Genomic DNA, 21,404 nt, shown 5'->3' on the forward strand with positions numbered 1-21,404 from the left:
CGTTGCTTCCTCCCATTTGTCGTCGAATTGCTGACATTGTCTCTTTTCTCGTGTCATGAAAATAGTATTGGAATCCATCAGGACCATCCAAGTTGAATCTGCTTTCGTCTGAAAATAGTACCCTTCTCCATTTCTTTTTCCAATGCACTCTTTCTTTTGCAAAGCGTAAACGTTCTACTTTGTGTTTCGTTGTTAACAAAGGTTTCATTTTCAATTTTAGCCTCTTGATATTTTTGCAGGATAGTAGGAACTTGACGAACACTTGAAACACTAGCACTAACACTAGATTTTTCCATTATTTGCTTCGTTGTTAACTGCGAGTTGGAAGCTACACGCTGAAATTGCTCGCTTATCACGATCGGATAACGATGACGGCTAGCCAGTACTTTTCTTTTTGCCATAATCTTCAACATTTTTTAAGAAATTGTGTATTACTCTACGACTTCTTCTTATTACTTTCGATATTTTTGCTACTGATAACCGTTGTTATTTTAATTCAAAAGTTTACTTTTTTTCAGATTCGTTTAATTTTTTCCGCGTCCCATATTTACAAATTTGTATATTATTGTAATGTAATCTTTACACGTTGATAGGATCATGAACTACTGAGCACTTTCTAAACATATTAACAGAGTATGTTATCATTTCGACCTTAGTATGGAACAATTTTTCTTTGTTGTATACAAACATCTATGACATTGTAACTTATTTCTAGCAAGCCGCATATTCTGAGCTCATAATGTTTTGATATTATACGTTACAGACGAAAAACTTTACACGCGTCATTGAGAAATTAAAGATAGCCCACTTGGGTTATCTTTTTGACGAGAAGTGTACATAAAAATTGGATTTTTGCAAGAAGAAAGTTTGCAATGACCAAATCAAAAAAATTGTTTTAGCGGAATCAAAGGGAGAATATGCCGTGCAACATCGGCGAACACGCATAGAAAAAAGAAATGTACATGTCAAACATAAGTACCTTCCTTCTCTTTTAAAGTAGGTATTAAAATATTAATAATTGTATACGATTTAAATCTTTATTAAGTCTCTACAGTTAATTCGAGAACATTCTATGTTTATTTCTGCATTATATCAACTTAATAATGAAACAGTTAATTTTGATATCATTTCGTAAAACAAATACAAACGGACACAGTTGCATAATGATCATTTAATTATTATAGCTGTTAATATTAGTACATTCACATCAGCTCGCTATCAATAAAATATGTTTCGTATATATTTAATCAGGAAACATCATTCCTAATTAATAATTTATTTTAAATTTCTAGAAATGAAACTGTGACAGCTAGCTGCGTTAACACAGAAAAAACATTGTCGTGTAAACGTTTAGCACGATTTATAAAATGGAAATAGCAAAATTACTTTCGCGAAAGCCGTTAGTTTTCAATAAATAACTTTAATATAATAAACAATAAACAAGGCCAGACATCAAACAAGGCCATTTCATCGTCAACTTTCCCTAGCAACAATAATTTCGCTAAAAGTGCATCCTAAAATACGCGAAGTTTTCACGAAGGAAAAATAGACAGATAGCGCAGAGCCATTGGACACGTACAGACGTAAGAATTTCCGACTGAAACTAAAGCATCGAAAAATTGACTTGAAGTGATTTAACCGAACACGCTCTTCGTCCCTTCGAAACTAATACACCTTTTATTCGAAATAAATTTTTGAAGAACATTTTTTAAAAAAATATTTCACTTTAAAAGAAGACAAATGAACGTTCCATGTCCAATGACACTAACTTCGTAAATGTTTCGTGTGTAATTGAAATACGAAATGAGCGTACTAATACCTCTCGCGTAAATTAACCAAACCGGAACAGCAAATAAATATATCGCGTATCGCAGGAGTATTTGCCGTCATAGTATTTACATATCGTCATTAATGGACTTAATTATTTATAATGTACACATACCACGAGAAATATGTACCATGCCGATGCGATTTTACAGTCCATGTTTTTCGCTTACCTTGTCTTCACTTTGTTGTTTGCTTTTAAAAATTCTATATTTTATTGCCAGTTTTACAGAAACTAAAACTTTTGTACAAAGATTGGAGAATGAATCAGTTTCTGCGTTGAAAAATTACTAATTTCACGAATGAGCATGTTTATATTAAAGAATATTCTGTGCAATGATATCAAAATTCATGTCCATTAATAGGAAGACTTGAAGATTTCATTACCGAGCATTAAAAAAATTCTCAAACTTAAACTTGAATTTAAATAGCTTCAATGGCAGTGAATTTTAATTTTTGAAATATTAGTTTCGAAATTCTGAAAAGTTAGTTTGTAAATGAGATAGGACGATAGATATTAATAGACAGCAGATTTTTATGAATTCATGCGTTTATATTTATAAATTTGATTGATACGAAAAAATGCATAGACTGTACATAATACGTAAAAGTGTAGAAAATACCCAAAATACAGCACAATCGTTACAATCTTGAATAAGTGAAACAAATCTTTGCCCAAATCCTAGCCTTTTAACTATTTTCATGGGAGTACGAATTTGCATAAATACCAGCAATCTAGTTATTAAACGTACCAATGTTTTTCTGTACCAACGTTTTTTTATGCCAAACGTATGACAAAAGGAAGGAACGACGAAGTTTATTAAAAAAAGCTAATAGAATGATTCGTCTATAGAATATATGGAACCAGTTTGTTAAAAGCCTTACAGGCTACGGGACACCCTATATAAGAGACCCTAATGAACGTTCGTTTCAATTTTGATTTCCATCAGACACAAAGAAGGTCTCATCAAGACAACGACACGTCGACGACGAACGTAAAGAAAGAGAAGAGGGTATTCAATTTCCGCAGGGTGAAAAATTGACGAAGTTTAAAGTGCTCCGCTCGAATTGTCAGCGCATATGACATAAACCGCCGAACGTCTGGGATCCCTGGCTCGTTTAATTCCACTTTATTTTGTCTTGTCGAGCCTCGAGACGAATAAACGATGAAATTTCCTTAAAAAGTGCCTACCAAAGTATTTCTTGAATATTATCCTCCCCTTTCATGTTAGCGGAAAGGCACTCGAAAAGTTGAATTTTCAAGTTAAAATTTTATTTTTCAACCTGATAACATGAATCACAGTATTATAGAAATAATCTTTACGTTAGGTTTTGATCACATTATTAACTATCGAATTAAAAAACGAACGAGGAAAGGTATTACGTCCGAAGGAACAAAAACGTGAGGATTTACGAATGTAATTTACGATTCTCACTTTTGCAGTCAAGAGACTTTTAGAGAGCGGGACAGTATTTTTAATTTTTTATGCCCATCGTAGTTTCTATAGCCGAGTGCGTCATAAACGCGGTTTTTTCCGAAGTTGTATTTTTAATTTTGTGGATTATAATGGTGCGATCGGTCGAGCGTCACCCGGACGATGTACCGCGCCCCTAGTAGTACGAGTTAATAACATCGAAGCCTCACGCTCCTCCAAGTATCGCTTACACACTTCCCTCGAAGAAACCTCTGCGCTTCGAGCGCACGGAAGATCAGTGAATGCGAGCGAGTATACTGATTACCCTTCTTCTTGCGTTCGATGAAAACAAATCAGCGTGCGAGCAATCTTGTTCCAAACGTTCAACTGTGAATATCGATCGGAGATTCAGTCTTGTTTAATCATTTGAACCGATTAGTTGAGCGTCATCCGTGTCTTTGAATCGTTAACATCTCCATCAGAACATGAAGTAAGACTAGTTAATTCTCTCAACTTTCAAAGACAAGGGTCTCGCACAATCTCCCTTCTACGGTAACATCTCCACCAGACGTGGAGCAAAGAATCTTTTCCATCTCTCAGCTTTCGGAGAAAGCAGTCCCATCTGCATTTCCTGACTCATCAACATCTCTAAGCGTTCGTGGAGTCAGAATCGTTCCATAAGTTGCAACGACTAGTTAACAGTTCTTCCAGCTGTCTTTCTCGTCTCGTCAACATCTTCAAGCGTTCGTGGACATGACTTCAAGCGATCGTGAAGGAGGAATCGTTCTATCAGCCGTGACAATCAGTTGACAGTTCTGTGCGAGATCTTCATCTGTAAACGATATTTCCAAGCATTTGTGGAACGAAGGGAAGAGTCGTCTTAGTCAGTGAACAATCAGTTGTTTTTCAATTGCAAGTAGCATCGACACGCGTTTGCGGACAGTGTATCGTTAACGTTCGGTACATGCATCGAAGTGTTTCGTGACCTGCATTAGTAACGTTCAATTGTAGACCTAACCCCAATCAGCAGCACTAAGTATTCGTAAATCTCGTCTCAGCCGTCAAGCACAATTCGAAACCTCATTGTTCGGAGAAGTATAACCTTTGGTGTCGTTGATTGTTCTTCGCACATTCAACCATTTTTCTCCACACTTACACTCTAGTGAATCAGTTATCCGAGGTTAATTCGGCGAGTAACAAGTTATACAACGCAGTGTCATCGATATCGGACACACGTGCACGTAACAGGCGCACGGTACAAAAGGATTGGAGGAAACAGATGTTTCACGGAGTAAATGGAAAAGTATAAAATCAAAGCAGCTACATGATTTCAACTACTACAAAAAGAAAAATTGAAGGTATTGTTCTAGTGTCAATGCAATTTTTTTTATCTAAAAAGTTTCTTCCAAATCCTATTTTTTGTTCCGATCAACCATGCGCTGTTCTCTTGCTATTTTTTTTTACAGAATTAATCTGAACGAAACGCGTTTCAAATTTTGACACTTCACGATAGAAACGCATTCGACATAATCGCGAAATTCGCGAAACTCGTTCCTCGTCAACCGGCCGCACCGTCGCGTTCCATAAACTACTAAAAAAATGGTTTCGAAGCACGTTTCGAAAAATGTCGCAACGAACTGCGAATTGCTGTGTGCCGGGAAAACAAAACCTCGCTCTTCGCTTTTATGTACTGCGTTACTTTTGTTCGCCGCGCAAGAGAGCACGTGCTTTTGATACACGCTACGCCACCGAAAATCTGGTACCGGTGAAACGCCGTTAACGTCGTTGTTATCGCCGTTTGCAAAGAGCCTTTGTTTAACGCACTCGACGATTCCTTTCTTTTCTTTTTCCCAGTATAATAAGAAACGTCGAATGACCGTCCGATTATTTAGTTCAGTTATATAATAAATACTAAAAACAATTACAATTTATATAGAATTTTATGCTAGAATAATAGCAACTAGCAAATAGAGCACGTTTCGATAGAAAAAATCATCATTAATGATACCGAGTTATGGAGACCGAGAACTCGCGTGAATGTTTGTTCGACAGGGAAACGACGAGGACTAATAGCACAGACGAGGTTGTAATGAATTCTAGGATTTCTTTAGATCAATGAGATACACGCGGGTTAGTTAAGTAAGTTGTTCTTGAAAGATAGAGTTAGAACAGTTAAAAACTTGAGGGACAATATTTTTTCCCCAAAATATATTTTTATATGATATTAATTGGATATCGTCCAGATTTAGCATATTGTTACTATGCAAAAATAAGCCTAGAGCATTCGAAAGAAAGAAGAAATACTGATCGAAGAAATGTGGTGGATATTCGTCGTAAATCGAAGCAATGGCTCTGGACCGATCGTTCATTGTGACATGGAAACGATGAAGAATAATGGCGATGGGATGGAAAAGTAATAGTAAAACGTTCGCAAACACCGTGGCCGGCTTATCAGCTTTATTTATTGCCACGGGAAGCCGCGGTCAGCGGCGTTTTCCAAGCTTTTCGAGAGCTTAACTCGACCATGGCCACGTGGTCGCTTTCGAAACCCGGACGAAAGTCGTCACGAAATTTTACCTCCATCGACATGGAGAAACGAGTTCTCGACACGCCAACCCACTGTGCTGACCGTTCAAGTTCGATAGTTTAACTGCTGACTAGTTTCTTAAAGGATTTTAAGGTTTTAATTCCTTTTCCTTTCTTTCTTATCGGTCCTTACCGGTTTTATGTTGCAACCATTGGAAAATCGTTAGGAATAATTGTTACGAGATGGAGGATGCTCGTGAAAAGAAACCCAAAAATTGGCCGTTACTTTATGTTATGAAGCATTAAGAACATTCTTCATTCCTTTGTTCTAATGGTTTGAGGAAATTAATCTCGCAATTGCAGTAGTTACAAAAAAACATTACCACATCCCCTTATTTTCAAATGAAGCAAGTTTTCGCCAGATTTTACGTTTGATTTTCATAGTATCAAATTATTGTAGTGATATGAAAGTATTACTAAATGATATTTGAGACTAAATAAATTAAAATGTCAATGTTCTATTTATTTAGAATTAATAAATTTATATATTTAGAATTATAAAGTAAAATATCATTCTCATTAGAAGCTAATCATACAATTACAGATAAACTTTATTTCATTTCTGAACAATCAAATAAAATGTTGTAATGATTTCTACGAACGTTTCAGTTTCACAGAAATTTTATTTCTAAGGAATAGTCCAATCCGAAAAGGAACGGTTTTGTATAACTTTTGCACCTACTTGATGAAAACGCAGAGAACTCTTCTAAACATAGTCTATCATACTTTTATTTTCCAGATCTCTTATTCGCCTGTTAAAATCTCTGTTATAGTTACCATACAGCCAATAAAACATCGGCGGATAGTTAGGAGATAAACAGAAATTTCGAAACTCGTTGTCGATGGAAAGCGTTTGGCCTCGAACTCTGGGAAAACAAGTCGCGTACGCGGGACGTTGTGATTACGACGAATAGCTGACGACCATAAATTGTATCTCGTTGCAGCGACAAACAACGATTCTCGCGCGTGCATCCAATTCTTGTACCCCGGTGACCTGTTCATCCGTCCCATTTTTATCGATTCGTCGGCACATCAATTAGCGCTATTATCGTTTCGTTACAGCTGTCCTTCCATCGATTCCCTTTTTTTTCTATCCGACTTCCCTTTTCGTTCTTCTAGCTTTTCCCCCTTCGTTTATTTGTCCCTCGCGCGTCGTCGATAAATCGCGGAGCTCTCGATTCAATCAGCGGAACGGACTTCTCGTCTTTCCCTCTCCCTCAAATCTGTCCGGCCCTCCCTTTTCGTTCGCATTTTAAGTTCACTCGAAGGTTTATTTTACAGATTCGAGTGCTCGCCGATAATTCCGTCGCATTGGATTATACTACTAGCCGGGCAGACGCTTTTTAATTAATCGTACCTCTAGCTGAGAACTTTTTTGGACGCTGGAAGATCGATGTAAACTTAGCAAGACCGTACACTGAAAGTTTCAGGCGTTTCACATTAAGCAACTTGCAAATCTTGCCCTATTTTCCTAAAAGAGATTATTACAGGGAATTGTTATAAAGAATAAAATTGTCTTTGATGTTTCTAATTAATTTGCATCTTGTCAGAGGTAAGCAAATGTCCACGTAGAGTTCTGAGTGGCAGTGTATAATTCTATATATTAGTAATATTTCAAAAAGAAAGAATTTGTTCTGATTTCGGGTCTTATGGAATTCAAAATTAAGTCCTCCACTCGGATACCCACGTATCGATAAAACGAATCGACACGAATTCTCAGTCGTGTGTTATCCAGTCGAAAATGTTTTATCGACTTATAGTGCAATTTTGACTGGTACGCGAATTCACGTTGATAACGGATAAACATTCAAGTGCGTGTGACAGTTTGAGAACGGACTATTAATTGAAAGTTTCGACGAGCATCGACTCCTTTTCCCCCATGTTCCCTCCTCCGAAAAATAATTTCGCCCTGAAAATCGGCCGTCACCCGTTTATCATTCCGTTTCGATTATTGTTTTCTGGATTTTTCATGGTCGTAGCTTGGACACCGTTTCGTCCCATCTATTATCTACATCTCTGTTTGTTACGTTGGAAGCTAAATCGAAATGGTGGAATTTAACCGATTTTAATGGTATACGTCGAAACGAAATGGAAAAAGCATCGGGTCCCGTTTCTGTGATATTTCACCGAATAATTTACAAACAGAGATACAGTTAGTCCAGGGGATCTTTGTAAGAATCTTTGAAAAGGAAAGTTTAACTAAAAGATTCGATGATTAATCTTTCATCACGAAAAATGAAAAGAATTGGTTAAAAAATTTCGTATTCGTTCATTAAGAAAAGTTGAATAATGTTAATTAAAAACGCATCGATTCTTTTCTTTTGTAGAGAAAAATGGAAACAGAATTACCTAAAAAAGTTAAACAATGTAAAATGAAGAAATGTAATTCTTATTATTGAAAAGTACATATGGTTCTCAATTTGTATGAATTTAATTTAACTGTTATTTTCAAATAAAATTTTTTGTAAATATATAGTCTTTCCATTTTTGATATATATAAGAATAAATTCAATTCTCTTTTCGATATAATATGGCATAAATTTCATATGTTTGTAATTTTTTTATGTAATTTATTTACAGTTTCATCCGTAAAATCAATTTAATATTAATTTGTATCACTTTAAACCAACATTTAAAAATACGCAACTCAGAGTTAAAATCCATTAACAAAACGTTCCGCGTCAGAAATCTTATTTCTTTCTACGAATATAAAATCGATATTCAAATCGATTTTCATAAATCGTCGTACCTCATAATAATCGTAATTGGCGGAACAAATCATACACAATTATGGTTTTATACATCTCCTAGAAACGAAAACTAAAAAAGAGAAAAAGGAGGAATTGGAAAAAGAAGAATAAAAAGCCTTACAAGGACTACAGCCACGCATTTGCGAATAGCTTGAACAACAAACTTTGTCGTGGAAAAAAAGAGTCTAGAAAAAGAGAAACATGTACATATATCAATAAAATTGGAAATCAATCATTTATTTTCCAACGAGAATTTTATTCATTTTATTCAATATCTGTTTGTACATTACCATAAATTCCCCAAATATTTAAAGAAATTACTACGCAAATAATGTATTCTTTTAAAATTTTCAATCAAGTATTTTTTTATACCTGCTTGCATTTGAATTACTTTTGTTGTACAAACGACTGCTGTACAGGCAGCTCAGTGACGGGCCATAATATTGCTAGCAGCAAAGTGAGATTTACATGAAAATTTGAAATTTTTCGATAACTCTGTCACATTATGATATTGCACTCACGCCCCGTGCTCCTGTTTTCGCTGATCCCTAATTATACACTCGTTTCAACAGCAGAAAATATCAACGGACAAGTGTCAATTCTCTTACAAACTAGGCGTAAAAATAATTAAAACGGGAATGGATAACGTTCCTAACGTTCCAATTATTCAACTTGGAAAAATTCGATGGATTTTAAACCCAAATGTATCAAAATTTGACCTACCGTGGCAAACGACATCATCTATCAAGAGGTAGGCATATAGAAAAAATTTATTGAGACATGTTGTAACAAATGTATCGCAACGAATAGGTTTCATAGTACTTTAAATGATATATAGAATTTCAGAAATGTAAACTGAGGTTGAAAACAATGAGCAAAGGAAACCGAGACCTATAGAAGAATGAATTATTTTTTATCTTTGTCACGTTCTGCCATATTGTGTCACATTGTCTATGCGTGATTCACGCAAGCATGTGATTAAGACAATGATCGTGTTAATAACCCAACAGCTGATCGAAAATATATCCGCCGGAGGTAGGCAGGCTTATATTAAAAAATAATCTAATTATGGCGCTGCAACATCGTTGATAGGTATTAATGATGCAGTTCCCAGTTGAATTAATTACACGCGTTTCTGCGTAACTTTACCCGGCTGGTTTCGAGTTATTGATTGGACCATTCGAAACGCTCGATATCGCGTTCTGCATTCTACTTACGACATTTATTCTCTAACTTCGCCTCTTCAAATAAGTATTGGAAATTAATTTCGATGTAAAACTGGATTAAATCGCGGAAATATATTCTTTTGCGATTCTCCATTATTGCATCCTGCTTCGTGAGCGGAATTACATGAAACATAATAACATCGTACCATTCCCAAAGAGTTTAATGAGCCCTGATTATGCAGCGTGCGTCAGATCTTAAGGGCAAACTTGAAGGACATAGTGAAGGAAAAAAATATTAATATGAACTCATTAAACCAATATTCTTAAAATGAAAGTTCATTTTTCGAATGATTTTACGATTTCATGTAATAATTTCTTAAATTCTTATTAAAAATATGTTAATAATAATTGTACTGTCGTGCAAATATAAATATCTTTGTGACAAAGTGCGTTTTTGGTTCCTTTGATAAATCAGATACACAAAATTCGCTAGGTAAAAGTATGTATACTTTTGTATATACCAAAGCGTAGACTTTGTACAAATGTATTGAAAGAAATTGTTTTAGATGATGGAATTATTTATTCCAACTACAACCGGGACACATTTCGGTAGCTTCTAAAAACGATTGGACCTTTCATAAAAAGTCTAGAATATGCTGGTAGTTTCACGTTTTACAATTATTTCCTTGAAACAGGGCGATTAAATTCCAACAGACGTGGCTACAAGCTGGGAGAGGGATCCGAATCTACTTAAAATTAAATTAAGAACCGTTTAAAACTCTTCTCTCTCTTTCTGCTGACAGCAAACGCTGGTTTGGCCAGCCCACTACCTTATCACCCCCTTTTTCACGGAGATGTGTCCACGAAAAAAAGCCTGAAAACCACTGACATTTTTCTATAACTTAGTGACTATGCTCTACCAAGGATAATTAACGGTTGGCCCCATGTTTGAAATGTTAGAAATGTTTTGGAAACTTCGTTCACGGTTTTATTTTGATTCGTATGTAGGGGGATTTCGAAACGAGAACTGTGTTACGAGCGCAAACATGATCCATGTGAAAATACAGAGTATTAATTCTTTTTAACGCAAGTTGAATGGTTGCGTGGAAAGTTTGATTTCCTCCATCATAACGCTGGAAACGTGGCTTCTTATATGAATGAATAGCAGTAGTGGTAGTTGAGGATTAACTGCTCAGAATAATTGAATTAATACGTAGGAGGAATTGTTTTGCGAACGATATCGATTCATTCACAAAAATATTTGAAATCTTACCCTGGAAAAATTTCGTGTACAATATATTGCGCGTTATATTTTAATAATTTTGTTAGTAAATAATGACTGAAGCTTCAAGTTCTCTTAGAACTGAAGTCTCTCTAATCTGCGGAGTAGAACGAAATCTGCAAAACTATGGAGAATTTACTTTCTACAACCGTAAACTACGTGCCGCCTTGTGTATACATATAAAGAAGGGTAAACAGTTCAAAGAAACGATGCATGTACAACAAGCAGAAGCCAGAAAGAAACAAATGGAGGGAAAATAGGGGGAGACTTAACGATCAGGATAAAAAGAACAGAGTGAGATCTAGAGGAAGAGAGATGGAAGAGAAAGGGAGAAATAGAGAAAGAAATCGTGAAAGAAATTCTGAAAGCTATACAAAGGGAAAGGGACACACGGGGTGAAAAGGGGAGGAGTAAGAATAATAGAGCGTGGAAAAGCAGAGGACAGGGAAAAGGAGTTCTGCAGGTGGAGGGGAGCTACGTTAAAGCAGATTTATCGTTCCGCAGTAATAATTACCTCTTAAAAGCGAAGGATACGTTTACAGTAATTGTGGCCAGGACAACGGGTTCAAATAAATTCGCCTGTTTCGCACGGTGCATTGCTTATGCAGAACGTTGGAAGGTAGCGTATACGTTTACCTTAATTTTAGATTATCCGCCGTCGGGAAGCGGAATTTCCCTAAATTCAACAGCTGAACGTCAGTTTTTGATCTTTCTTCAACATCTCTTGTTGGGAACATCTGTCTTCGACGTTATGAATATCTTACGTGTCGAACAGAATTTTCCTCCTTCCTTTTATTATACATCGGTTGCAGCATGATTTGGTGGCGCGAAAACATAGGTAGAGGCTATAGTTTCCAATGTATGTTGATCTTTGAAATATAGACCCGCGGTCCTTTAATAATAATGAAAAGATAATATGTAACTAGACCGCACGTTAAATGTGCGATAAACGTTAAATGCATAAAAAATATGCAAAATATGCTGCCAATATTTTCGATATAAGATTGACATACCGAAGATTAGTTGTGATTAGTTGTCATATGTTTACCAGTATATTTAACAATGTTTTTTGGTACATATAGTTTGTGTCCTAAGAAATTACAAGTACTTTGTGCAAGCTTGCAATTGTAAAAAATAACGTTATAATAACAATAACGATAAGATAACGGCTAAAACATAGTTCAAAAAATATATGGATTAGAAATGACTCAGTAATCGCCATTCACCGGCCGCCACCCGCCGGCCAAGAATTAATCGAGTGTAGACTTAGCCTTTGATGTTTAATCTTTTGACCACTACATACCGATATACTCTTTCCGCTAAACGATTTTTTAGGACGAATCGTGGCTATAGCGCCTCTCCTTTCCATCCTATATTGAAAACTGTGTATTGGTTGTTGCTATGCGGGAATAATTTCACGTGTTTGTATCCTACAGTCACTTACGAAAGTTATAGTTGCTATTTTAATTTACATCTCTTGAGTAAACCTGCCTGCAATCCTAAGTTTCCAACAATGCTGCAGTACAATAAAACTCGTATCATTAAGTAATCATTTCATTCAAATTAAAAAAATTTTTAAGTTAAATGGTAATTAAATTAAATTGAATAATATTTTTCTTTAAATTAAAAATCGATTGTTTAAATTGTACGTATGCACTTACATCTTAGAATAGAAACGACTAGAAAGGGTAGCGACAGTTGTCAGAAAGTGGAAAGGCAACATCCCTTGTAACTGCGCGAAAATGAAGTCGTTTGTTTCACAGGCATCCGATGCGCGAATACAGGAAGAAGAAATTCGAGAGCTGGCATTTCTCACCCAGTAAAGAACCAGCTCGACATTCCTACAAGCTATTCCTTTGTAATCTATACGGGTCGCCTTAGGAAGAAGACAGAGGAAAGAGAGGAGGATCCATCAGAAGCTATGTCTTTTTTCATCCTCACATTCATCGGGGATAAAACGATAGCTTCGAGTGCATTCCAACAAATGATAAAGACGTTGTCGACGCTGGTTTTATTTCCTCTTCTAAGACAGTTGACAAATACACGTAAGATTTTTGGTCGTTCCTATAAGTTTAAAGATAGGTCTAGAAAGATGACTGTCCTTTTAAATAAGTTTTAACTGCGTGCCAAATTGCACATATTATTAACAACCACGATGAGTATAGAATGAGGATATTTACGCAACTCATACTTTTATGAATATAATTAAAGGAATGAAACCTAAACAGAAATTTGTTTTACCTACTAAATATCATAACGAATAATACACTATAGAATTTCATATATAATTGCGAATTATAATATATATTCTTTGCATTTCTATATCATCATGTCTCTCATAAATGTATAAAAATCTGCAGTATAATAACAATAAATGGAATATATCGAAGATGGATTAGGATTCAACATCGGGTCTTTCAGAAGAGAGAAAACTTTGAAATTTGTTTTTTGTCGCCGATATTTCCAAAATGTATGGACAAAGGGTAAGTTAATTTATCAATTTGTATGACAATTTCAAATTATATAAATATTTAGTTTTACAAATTAGCACCGGAGATAGTAATGAGTTTGAATTATTATTGAATAATAAATAATAAGAGTAATTAATCATTATTAGCTTTAAAGAGTAATTAATTATTGTATCTCTAATAACAATAATTTCATGATATTGTTACCCACTGGTTTTTTCTTTAGAATTACCTATGGGATACATAAATTTCGAGCCGAGTACTCACATTGTGTAAAAGCACATTCTTCAGAGATCTGTCAATCAAATGTATTTTGCTGGATCTTTTAAATCCAAAGCCAGATTTGTGTCATATTTTAGAAAATGTTCTATACGAATGAAAGTTGCTAGGATGTGAAAGGCACTCTAATTTAGACCTTGTCATTTCTACATTGCCGCATTAAAGGCCTCGGAACGTAAAAATAGGGTAAAAGGCCTTTCACGAATTGTCAATATTGTTCATATCTTAAATTCATATCTTAAAATCAATAACCAATCTACCAATATGCAAAGTCAATCGACTTAAATATTCGATCGATGTGACAAAACTTTACGGATCGATTTTCCACTTCGCCTAATTAACACGTTATGGCAGGATGTACAAATAACGTGAGAATGTGTTACGCAAGTACGGAACTTTTATGCAAGCAACTAGCAACTTCTTTATTAACAACAGTTGTTTCAAGTTAACTTCTCGCAAGCGAAAGTTTCGCTGCGAGGGAAAGGTAGGTTTAAGCGTTTAATCGAGCTTCAGCGTTGCATAACCCTATTCCTTAATACTGAACGCTATTACGATGCAAAACAGTGATCGAAATTATTTGCAAAGAGAGAAAGAGAAACATATAAAACAGTTGCTTTCTACAGAGAAAACGGCAGGTAATTGTCTGGAAGTGCTTGAATTATTATCTTTACCGACATATTTTTTAACAAAGAAAATAATTGTGAATCGATTAGTCATCACAAGATTATCTATTATGTTATTTAAACAACTCTTTGTAAGACAGCTAGAGCTATCATTATCGTATATATGTGTTACAGCACAATTTGCCATAAGACACCAACATAACTAACAGCATAATGTACTATAAGAAGACAAGCATAAAAACATAAAGAGAAAACAAGCTCATCCAACATCCAAAAACAATTCCCGTCATAACTATTAAACCATCTTCCAAATCCAGCATCCTTTCAACAACCCTGTGCCAACCCTTTCCCACTGTCCATCTAAAAATTGAACCACCCAGACAATTACCGCCGCTGGTCGACCGCATAAAGGGAAAATCCAACAATTCCTCCGGAAACGTCACGAAATCGCTCGCCACTAGATCTCACCAGCAGAAGGCTCAAGAAAACCAGAAGAATCCTGTGTATCAGAAGAATCGCGCGGTAACGGCGTGCCTGTACGAGCGAGAGCGCGCTCGTTCACGATGTAGATAGAAAGAAAAGGAGAGAGTCGGAGCGACAGAGCATCATTCTGGAGGCAGAGATTCTCCTGGAGGCCACGAGCTTCTGCGACTTTTCCTCCGGCAGCGGTCGGAGCTTGCGCGAGGCCAGCTCCGTTCTGCTCCAGAGGAATATCGTGGAGGGAGGATGGCGAAGAGGAACGGAGAAAGGGAGGCTGCAAGTGCGAGTGAAATGACACGAGTGAAAGGACGAAGAGGTAGGCGTGAAACAGAGGTGAAAAGAAGAGGATAGCGAGCGTGTGTGCAGCGACGGTTCCAACGGATGGAAAGAGATCGCGTGGGAAGAGATCGACGACTGCGGAAGACCATGGAAAAGAGCGAGAGGATCCGATCGTGGGATGAAGCTTTCGGGGGTTGTCGGGTTGCCATGGCAGCTACCCCGGCCGGGTAGCAGACCCCAGTCTTGCCGCGGCGGTCGCCGAGTGCGCAACGGCTCTGTTCCTTGTTTCCTTTTCGTCGTCGTCTCCTCGAAGAACGCTCGGTGATATATACTCGGTTCTTGCGTGGCTCGTTCTCCCCGGTTCTGGTGAATTAGTCTAGTGGTTACAAACCCTGGCAAGTGCGCGCGACCGTCTAACCGGATGCCCGTAGTCGAACACGGCCGGCTGACAGATAGCCAGTAGAATGTAATTCTTCGCCGTTTGTTTTCGCTCGAGTGATCGCCACGCGTAAATACCTGGTCGCGCCAGTTGTCCCTTGATCGAGAAATATCTCTTTCCTTCCCTTTTTCTTTCTTTTCCGCCTGGTTAGAGTGGACCAACGGGATTTGTAAATTGTAATCGTAAATCGGAGATATATCGGCGTGAGAAAAATTATACGAGGATCGGTGAATTAATTTCTATGAGAATGATCAACGTCGTTGTTCTGTAGTAGCTTCGTAGAAACGTCTTTATTCGTGGATCGAAAATCAGCTGAAAGTCGGAGAGCAGATAGCGGCCGAGATCGTAAAGTCGAGGAAACGCGTGGCTAAGGGAAGCTCGCTAAGTGTCTTGGAAAGTTACAAACTAAACGATCTCGGGGATGAGGAATCACTGTCTTCTAAGAAATTTGTTGACGTACGTGGAGTATAATATCTGCGTTCAAGATTCTTTTTGCAGGTTTCTTGATTAAATATTTGGCAATCTTTAACCATGATTGCGTTATTGTAGTGGAAACAAAGGATATGACTCATTTTATTTATTAGAAAGGAAAAATTTGGAAACGACACATGTCGTCTTTCTCTAGGTTTTCCGATTAAATGTCTGGCATCCTAAAGAGATGATTACGTTGATAGTTTTATTGGTGTTGTTTTTATCGTACAAGATAGAAATATAATTCGTTCCATTTCAGTGAGAGTTCAGAAATTAACATTTCTGTTTTGACTAATTTAAAATTAGTTTAGAAACGACATATGCGGTGCGAACTTTACTTTCCTTTTCTTCGATTTCCTGGACAAATACAATAAATTCTGCATGTGCAAATACGTTATTAGTTATATTGGGTTAGTGGTACTAGAAGTAAAAAATATAACTTGCTGTATATGAATAGAGGCCTAGAAGTTAATAAGCTCTTTGTTTGTCAACATTTTAAAATATACATGGAGCATAATAAAGTCTGCGATTTCGTAGTTACATATTTGGCATTCTATTACAACTATTGTGTCAATAGATTTTTCCTAGGAGTGACGAGTATGACTTGTTTCGTATCAATAGAAGCGTCTGCTTTTGAGGATTTTCGAAATGAAACATGCAATATAAAATCTGCTCTCGAGACTCTTTTTCTCGGTTTAGTGTTTGAATCGATAGATATGATTGTGTTGTTAATTTTAGCGGCGATTTTGTAATAAAAGTGAAGAATACATAGCTGGTTTTGCACAAAGTTTGTTTGCCAGGATTTTGGAGGATCAAAGTTCGCGAAGTGCTTCGAATCTTCGATACTTGTTTTCGTTAAGCTGCCTGATAGTTTCATAGGAGTTTTAAATTGTACTTCAAAAGGAGGAAGGAAGGATGTTTTTATTGGTGTTTGTTCGTATCGCGTTTTACGCGACTATTTACTCGAGTTTGTAAAACAGACACGGTATGAAGAATTAACAGGATTCGATTGACCTGGATTCGTATGACGAAGATAGCTGACGGGATCCCGTTTCTTGCTTTTACGGACGACCCAAGATTCTTTTTCTCAGTTTGCAAATCTGAGGTTGCATCTTCGGCTTGATTTCGTAGAAATGTGAACAAATTCTATCTTTTGGTGGATTTTTACGTGATGTAAAATTATTTGAAATTTTAAGAATTAATGGGGACTCGTCATATTCAGAATCTGGCAGTGAGTTTCAAGTCCTGTTTGAAATATGGTCTTGTTTTGTTATAAGACGTCAGGTTCCATGGAAAAATTAATGGAACTCTGGCCACATCCAGAATCTGACAGTTGGAAAAATTTTTAATTTTTTAATTCGTAAAATGTTAGCGAACTTTAAGTATCTTAAGTTTCTGTAAGTAAGTTTCTGTTTAAAATATTTTCTTGTTATTTTAGAAGATGTCAGGTTTAGAGAGAAGAGATTATTATTACAGTAAACACATTATTATAAAATGTCAAATGTTGCTAAGTTAAATACTATGTATGCCATGTAGAAGAAAACAGTACAGCAATTAAACACTATTTGTACAGTTATATAATATTACGTAGATACAAATTTTGAAAATATCACTTTTAGAACATATAATGAAAAATATATCTGGTAGAAAAACTACGCTCACCACCGTACACATCGGAATATTGCAATATAATTGAAAAAGGTGCAAAACTTCTTGACTTTTTCCGCTAGTCTCTCGCGTTTTCCGGATACTCTAAGAATTTGAACACATTCGTATCGAGTGTATGAACGCGTTTCAGTACAGTGTCAGCTAATAGATAAATAAATTAGGCTCACTCTCGCTCCCGTTGATGATTTTCCACCGACTCGAGCGTTCCTAATACTCGTCCGGCTAAATCGCCACGCGGATCTGCCGCGACAAACAATTTTCGCGCGACGACGCCCCGTCGCGTCGTCAGGATGGCTCGTTTACTTCCGTTAACAAGTTCGCGCCGCGTTCTTGCGTGATCTCGTTCACGGGAGTCTTGCGAAATAGAGGTGAGACTGGTTGAGAAACGCGATCCTTCGTTGGCGCGGCTTCGTCGACGCGAGATAAGCGGAAGAACGTAATTTTGAAAATTGAAGTAGATTCTTCCGCTTCGTCTTTCTCTTCTTTCCTTCTATTTTCTGTCTTGATCTCACGTGTCGAGAATTTGTGCTAAACTCCCTGAATACTTCTGATCGTCTTTCATTGATTTTATAAAAGAGACGACATCTCGCATTTTTGAGTCTTTATATGTTTTTCGAGTAAAGATCAAGGAATTACACAAAGTGAGGAAGAAAAGGGATTTTCATTTTTTTCGTGTTTATAGTAGGTGCTTGCCAAGAGGAATGGAAAATACTTTATAACGAAATGTCGATGTTGTACACGTGAGTTTGTTTTTAGATTTGAGAGATATGTTTGATGTCTCTTATTTCCATTTTGATACGAGTGACAGCCGCGGGTCATAGATCGATGTACATGTTCAAATACATATTCCTTCGATGTCTCGTGTTGCACAGCGTTTTTAAGTAAACTAAGATATCAGAATAATGCTAATAGTGACTGAAATAAACTAGTCCAGAATAAACTGGACTAGTTGTTCTGTTATTATTGTATCAAGCAGGAAAAACCAAATTTATAAAATTATGGAGCATTAGAATGATTGTTAATACACGGTATATATTTCAATATTTTACAAGGGCGAGACATTAAAATCCATCATTTTAATCACATATGGAACCAAATGAATCACTTTCATTTGCGTATTTTTAAAACATGTACGTTTACAAACAACTGATAACTGCGGATTTAACATACACACGCGGACGACAGAAATTAATTGACCATAATATTTAAACTTTCAATTAGATTATTGAAATTCACGTACAAGGATATTAATCAGGTTATGAAGCACAATATTGCAAGAATGATGGAACGATATACTGAGTAACATAATAATTTTTATCGCTTTGAATATTTCCCACAATTTTTAAAGATATGAGGAATCTTTACTCACGAAGTTTGTATATCATACAGAACTCTGTTATTATTTTACTTGTTTTTTTTTTTTATTTGGAAGAGTACGATATTTCAAGGTCACCTTCATTTTTCAAGTAGCATGCTACATCTTTTGTAAGCAGTGAAATTGTTCGTGTTTGGATGAACGACGAATTTCAGTATTACTTTAAAAACATATATACTTTGAAATCGTTATCGGAAAGAACAGAAAATTAAAAAAGTTCTGATAGCAAAAAGCTATTAAAAGAAGTGGCACATATATAATAAAATAGTGTGACAATATATCGGCTTTAAATCTTTCTGAGTTATCGCTACGAATTTTCTGCATAAACTAATATATTTCTAAGAAACCATATTAGAATACATAAGTGGATTGCAGATATTTATGCATTTATGGGTTTAAAGATATGCACAAATATAATATGTAAAAATATATAAACTATTCAAGACATAGTCCTCGTAACATTCAATAAGTGAAACAGATTTGTATTTAAGATTTGTATTTTCTCTAGTCGTCTATCCAAAAAATATAGATTGCCACGAATACGATAATCTACTTATGAGATAACTTAATAGTAATATGTACTACACAGTAACATAGAAATCGTGGCTCACTGAATTCCCAAATGGAACGCAACACCAACTCAGTTTTCCCACCCGAACCTCGGAAACTTTGCAAATACACGATCATCCCTTCAGCGGCACCCCGAAGCAGTCGCGAAAAGAGTTTCGCGAGACACAATCTCCAAAAAACGATTCTCCACGGCGAATATTCCGCGGAGCTCTCTTCGCGCCGGTTCTTCTCGGTTTCTTCGCCTTTGCAACCAGTTGCTTCGCGTGACGTTTCGTTTTTTTTTTCCCGAAGCCTCATGTCGCGCCTGTTTCCTCAGCGGTTCCGTAGAAGCGTCGCGTTCGCACGCTTTTCCTCGAGAGGAGCAAACCTCCATTCTTTCCATCGAACGCACACACGTTCGATAGTCGCCAGTCGATCGTAATTCTTTCTCTGGAAGACTTCTCAGACTTTTTACACCGGTGCCACGGAGATTTTCACGAGACGATCGCCTCGAGGCTCGATATCGGGCCTGATATCCGCTCGATATCGATCGTTGACTAGAAGCTAGTGTCGTGTTCGCCAGAAGCACGTGGAGTCGATGGATTGATTGGCAACGGTTCAACCACGTCGTAAATAAAACGTACGTGACAGTGAGCCTCTAGCAATGTCTGGATAAATAGCGACCTCTTGTTATCTTTCTAGACGTCTCCTATCTGATTTCTTTCTTCATTTGTTCTTCCTTTTTAGCTGGCTTTTTTCGTTTATAGGATGGTTTGAGGTCTCTGATTTCCGTGACCGAAAGATAGCTTGAGCTTGAAAGAATTTTAAGTGGAATGAAGATAAAAAATAATTTTTTTACTTTTATTCCAAGATGAAGTTTAAATATCACGAATATATATTCGAAGAATATCATAAACAAATGTTAGAAGTCGACTTTATGTAGAGAAATTAAAGAAATTAATGCGTGAAAGCTTTATTCGTTTCATCTTTTGCAAGATATTGTATGTACGTCAATTTTTCACGAAAGTGTAAAAGTACAATCGTCTTCTAATTATAATCATCTTTGTAAATTTTCGTGTAATTAGATTCTTATAGTCGGCTACATTAGATACTGCGTTACCTTTTTATGACAAAGCAACGAGCAGTCGTTTGCGAATTCTCGTGTTCATGAATAGTGAATCTCGAATTACAGAGTTTAATATCAACAGATTCTTCCTGTTCCATCTGTTACTCGTGAAACCTGTTAATCGTGCAAGTGTTTGGCGAAAGAGCTGATATCTGCGAATAATTTCAGCTTCTGAGTATGTGTCCGACGTTGGAAATCGTATCTCTGATCTTTCAAACGACCGTGACCGATATCAAACGTTAATTGGAATTGAATTCGTGTTAAAGACTTTAATTAACGTGCGACTAGGATACCACAGTGATATTTTGCCAATGAGAAAATACGTGCAGTGAAATTACAGTGCGGGGAACCGACCAGTCAAAGTGAAGGAATGTAATATATCGAAATGAATGGGAATGATATGTATTTTAGTTTCATTTTTCGCCGATTTCATTGGAGAAGTAAATGATAAGTGGGTGTTGTACGATGAACGTCGCAAAGTGATAATTGGAGATTCCAATGAGTATTTACGAGGATATTTGGAAAATAGTTTGAAACCCAAGCGCGAAATATTACGTGGAAATAAGGTAAAGTATTGGCAAAATTTGAAAACTTCTGAAGTATATATATATATACATATATAGA

At 36.4% G+C, this 21,404-nt stretch overlaps 1 protein-coding gene and 1 long non-coding RNA gene across 3 annotated transcripts in view; one reads left to right on the forward strand and one right to left on the reverse strand.

Moving 5' to 3' along the window:
* LOC139992796 (uncharacterized) overlaps positions 1-21,404 on the reverse strand; it is a 208,635-nt gene that overhangs the window by 17,608 nt on the left and 169,623 nt on the right. The gene's annotated exons all lie outside the window — the stretch shown is intronic.
* Positions 15,408-21,404, forward strand: part of LOC139992777 (dipeptidase 1) — a 146,402-nt gene continuing 140,405 nt past the window's right edge. Inside the window, exon 1 of one of the 2 annotated variants that reach the window (XM_072013965.1) lies at positions 15,408-16,047. The gene's annotated coding sequence lies outside the window, so the exon portion shown is untranslated. The remainder of the gene's footprint in view (positions 16,048-21,404) is intronic. The other variant, XM_072013966.1, reaches the window with a different exon arrangement.

This window comes from Bombus fervidus, chromosome 12, assembly GCF_041682495.2.
Source record: "Bombus fervidus isolate BK054 chromosome 12, iyBomFerv1, whole genome shotgun sequence".
NCBI lineage: Eukaryota > Metazoa > Arthropoda > Insecta > Hymenoptera > Apidae > Bombus > Bombus fervidus.